At 46.3% G+C, this 5,078-nt stretch overlaps 1 pseudogene; it reads right to left on the bottom strand.

The window, feature by feature from the left end:
- Positions 1-1,647: 1,647 nt before the first annotated feature.
- On the bottom strand, positions 1,648-4,431 carry LOC103225899 (WD repeat-containing protein 82 pseudogene; annotated as a pseudogene).
- Between the last annotated feature and the right edge of the window lie 647 nt (positions 4,432-5,078).

The raw sequence follows: 5,078 nt of genomic DNA, 5'->3' as shown, positions 1-5,078 counted from the left end.
GGATCTGCAAGGAGTGTTGCCTGCATAAATGTTTGTTTAGGAACTTAGTAAAATGACAGACCACTCTCTCTGCTGTAAGAGGGCCATCAGCCAGCTGCAGCTCATCTCACTCAGGCCAGGCCTGACTAGAGCCCCTTCTTCCTCCAAGAGAAAGCAAGGAAAAGCAGCAAGCAAGCACACATATCAGGTCAACGGGAGTGATCTATCATTGGCAACGAGGCCTCAAACAAACTGAAAAGGCTCTGGCTCCAGCACCCTATCCCCAAATGCCACAGGCCAGACACAGAAGCCATGCAAGAGTGACTATCACACATACACACACATACGGGCACAGAGTACCACCAAGCAAAAAGGGGATAATACTGCAGAGAGGAACCCAAAGTGCAGCTTGAGGAACACAGGGAGTCATCCCAAGACCCTCACTTAGCTGCCATGGAAACAGCAAACACTGTAAGCTTTGCTTCATTTGGTCTTCCAAAATGAAAACATTAATAGGGAAGACTCACTAACACTTGTGGCAAACACCGTTAGCAAGGATGCAGTCTGTCTCTTGGGCTGGAAGACTCCATCTGCTTCAGCTGGACTCTCAGAAACTACAGATGAGAGCATTACATCCATACGCACACACATGTATGCATATCTGTATGCACACAGATGTATTTAAACGAAGGTGCACACACTGTGCTGAAACACAAACAACAGAAATCAAAGGTCATATGTAAAAAGGCTAAATATAACATAACACAGGCCTAGAACCAGCTTTTGGTCGGGAGCTGGGGAAAGGGGTGGTATCATCTAAAGACTATGTACACAATTTGTGGTGGGCAGGCAAAGCATCAGTGTAAACAACTCAGACTCACTTCACAATACTAGCCCACAGCAAAGTGTGATATAGCACATGTACAAAAATAGACTCCCACCTTGCTTCTGTACAAACCAAGCTTGGTAGGCATCCCCGAGAACCGTGAGTTTGTCTTGCTGACAGGGCACGGCACCAGGTTGCTGCTAAACCTTCCAGCCCCAGGAACTCACCCACTACCCTCCCTTTCCCTTCCGTTCAGGCCCCTTTCCCACCCAACACCTACAGCCTGAGGCCTGCCCGACCGCCTAGCCTTGCACAACTAAATGCAGTGACTAACCGCACAGCTTCCTGCGAGCAAGGTCCTTCTGTATTTGTCCCTTTCTCTGACCCCAAGATACAACAAAATATTTCTGTAAATGTTTGGCACCTAAGAAACATGATGGTTGTGGATAATGCCACAAGTACACAGGGAGACCCACAAGACATGCAGGGTGAGGGCAAGGGGCACTGAGCTGCCCGAGCATTTCAAAACGAGGACTGTGGCTTCCCATACATTTAGCAGGGTAGGAGAAGGGATGTGCAGAACTGAAGACTTCGCCGGCTCCTCAGCAGCATGTACATTCAAACTGAAGATGCTTGAGAGCCTCACTATACCAAATCGTGAGTCTGGTCGCTCCTCTAGCAAAGCTTAGTGCAGTGACAGCTAGAAAAGCCGAGTTCCAATTGAGTCTGCTGCACCAAGAGTCCTTTTGAAGATGCTCAGCAAAGTAATTATTTTCTTTTGAGCAGATGCACAGCACATCCATGGGAAGGCCATGTAAAAGGATGTTCTCCAGCAGAGTCAAATAATCCAGTTCCACAATTATCTCAGTCCCCTCTGAGTTTCTTCCTGCTGGTGGCCCTCACTGTACAGAAATAGCCAAGCAGCATCAGGGTCAGTCATCAATGGTGGGCAACCAGAAGGCCATGTTAAAACACACGCTGGCAAAAGTCATGAACTTGGGGTTGAATTGCAAACAGGTAATTGGGCCTGTTTACCATCCAACACAGCTACTTTTAAAATACCGCTCTCTCCATTCCAGACATGGATCTTGCCATCCTCTGAACCAATCATAATAAACTGAGAGTCCGCAGTAAATGAAGCCTCCAGTGTGACAGCTTTGGTGTTGGCATAACCCCCAAACATGTGTATCAGCACTCCTTTGAATGCACCAGTGAGACCAGTGAAGCTGCGGTTGGTGGAAATGAGGATGAGCTTGCCATCGTTGTTGATTTTAAGTCCCGTCCACTCACAAGTTCGATCATACTGCATCTTAAAGGGAGCAAATGGCCCCTTATCAAAAGAACGAAGGTCATAAAGTTTGACCATTGCAGAGTTGACACCAGCAGCAAAAATTAACCCTTCTGGATCAAAACAACAAACTGGCTTCCCTTTTATATGCATGAGGCCCTGGCAGTTAGGAGACCAGAGAACCCAGGGTCAAATGCTCTTATCAAGAGACACAGAAATGAAAGTGTCATCCACAGATGACATGGACGAGAGCACTATCCTTTTGCTATGTCCGATACAAGTAAAGTCAGATACTTTCTTTGTTGTCATGCAAGGACAAGTAACGAATAGTATCGTCTATTTTGTTAGAGCTGTAAACAACTGTGTTTGCCGCAGGAGTGTATCTGATGAGGCCACGCCGTATTTCTTACTGAAGAGGGTTTTGGTTTGCCCTCCTGGCAGTCACAGAGCACGAAGGAGTCGTCGTCGCTGCTCGAGGTGATCGCCTCGCTGTTGGGGCTGAAATCAAAGCAGTTAATCTTGTCCGAGTTTTCGCAGAACACGTTGGCAACGCTGAAGCTCCGCAGCAGCACGCGGTCGGTCAGCTTCCTGGCGGCGGCTGGGGAAGGCGAGTGGGCGGGCTGCGGAAGCGCCAACCTGGGCGAGGCGGGCGCCGCGGCGGCTAGAGGGAATTCGGCCAACAGTTGGGCCGCCTCCTCCTCTTCCTTCTGCTTGGACGACGGTCTTCCGCCTGGCTGTGGAGCCTCGCCGGCCGACTGTTCGTCCTCACAGCCACGCCACTGGCAACCCGCTCATTGTGTCTGCCATCTTGGGGCAACAGGCAGAAGTCGAGTGGGTCCCAGCGGTTTTTTTTTTTTTTTTTAAGTATTTTTTTAGAGACAGGGTCTTGCTATGTTGCCCAGGCTGGATTCAAACTCCTGGGCTCCGGTGATCCCCCTGCCTCAACCTCCCTAGTACCTGAGATTAGAGGTACATGCCATCATGCCCAACTCTGTTATTTTTTTCAAAATGACAAAGCAGGTTTTTGAAAATGATAGTTTTTAAATATTTCCATCCCCCTGCCTCACCCTCCCTAGTACCTGGGATTACAGGTACATGCCACCATACCCAGCTCTGTTATTTTTTTAAAATGACAAGCCGGGCGCGGTTGCTCACACCTGTAATCCCAACACTTTGGGAGGCCGAGGCGGGCGGATCACAAGGTCAGGAGTTCCAGACAACCTGGCCAACATGGTGAAACCCCGTCTCTACTAAAACTACAAAACTTAGCCGGGCTTGGTGGCAGGCGCCTGTAATCCCAGCTACTCCAGAGGCTGAGACAGGAGAATGGATTGAAATCGGAAGGCAGAGGTTGCAGTGAGCCAAGATCGGGCCACTGCACTCCAGCCTGAGCAAAAAGAGCAAAACTCCGTCTCAAAAAAAAAAAGACAAAACAGGTTTTTGAAAATGATAGTTTTAAAATATTTTCATTTAACAAATTAATACCTTTAACACATACATAATTTACAATGAATTTAGGTATTAAGTTGAGCCACATGAAATTGTTGATACTCAATCTTTTTTTAACCTAGAAAATCAGTAATGTCATGTAGTTCAACCTAATACAACCTCATTTTGAGACAAATGTTAGAAGTCTATATTTGAGACCCCTGCCTTTAGTGACTATGAGGACCTAGCTAAGTGCACTGCTGCCCATCCCAACTCTCCCAATATTGATTATAGCCTTAAGGCTGAGGGCATCCCATCTGTGTGTGTGAATGTTCAACCTCTAAACAAAAGGGGTCTAAGCCTTCTGACCAAGCAGTGGAGACTGAATACTGGGCTAAAAGAAAACTAAAATCTAGAATTCTAAATTCTAGACAAGCCTATAGTATATATTAAGGACAAGAAGATGTCTGATATATCTTTGTAAGGTTTTCCAAGTACAAATGCTGGAGGCTTCTCTGTTCCTAAGTTCCCAAGAAGAAAATGCAGCAATACCTGATGCCTAGTGGGCCTACAGAAATATTAACTAACTGGCTCATTTTCTCCTTCACTCAACTGATTTTCTCCTCACTGTCTACTGCTAAAGATGAGACAGGTTGTGTTTTACTCATTCACCCCAGCTTCAACAGTGAAAACAATGTCAAACAACTCCAGGGTCTTTCCTTTCCCTTTCGCTCTGCTCTCAAACATACACCATCCTCCCTCCTTAATTTCCTTGTCCACCTGCTTCTCCAGCCTTCCCTTTCGTTACATCCTTTTTGCCTCTGCCTCCTCCTGTGCCTCTGGTAACCACTGGGTAGTCAATGAAGAAGCCAGTGTGTTCCCCTACTGCCACATCATATCCTAAGCTCATTTTCCCTGACCTTGAGAGGGCATGAGGTGCATCTTGGTGCTCTCAATAAACCAAAGTTGTTTTAATAAGCCCAGTGAGACTAAGATGTTTAAATTCTTCTTCTCACTCTCATCACTGCAATGTGAGATGGATCCAGATATGTTGCAACAGCATAGCCTTGGGCCAGCAGCTCTTGAGTTATAAAATGTTGCAGCAAACTCTCCTTGCATAGCAATGTTATCACCCAAGAACTTCCTTTTTTCCTTCCCAGATACCATGTTTATACAATCCATCCAAGCAGGAGCTTAGCAGTGGCACATGAGTCCACTGAACCTAATGCTTCCCTAATTGCACAATTAAGAGGTGGCAGACATTTGAATTGGCAGCTGGACTGCAGTAGGTGGAAATAAGAACATTGTGTTCCTTTGCATGTGAAATCATGTATAGTTTTTCCAACATATGATGAAGTTGCAATAAGAAGGAAAATCTGGACTTTAGCTTTTTGGTTTTCCTCTGGATATAAATTTTAGAGAATCTCTCCATGCTGTAAAACCTTGTAGCACTTCGTATCTGTTGTGGAGCATCATTCCCTTTATCCTGCCTCTCAATGTCATCATTTGTATGCCTGTCTTATCTTTGAGCAGCTGTCAGGTCTTACCAGTTTTCAC

Source organism: Chlorocebus sabaeus, chromosome 20 (genome assembly GCF_047675955.1).
Source record: "Chlorocebus sabaeus isolate Y175 chromosome 20, mChlSab1.0.hap1, whole genome shotgun sequence".
NCBI lineage: Eukaryota > Metazoa > Chordata > Mammalia > Primates > Cercopithecidae > Chlorocebus > Chlorocebus sabaeus.
The sequence above is the reverse complement of the archived record's forward strand: the minus strand, read 5'-3'. Positions and strand labels throughout refer to the sequence as shown.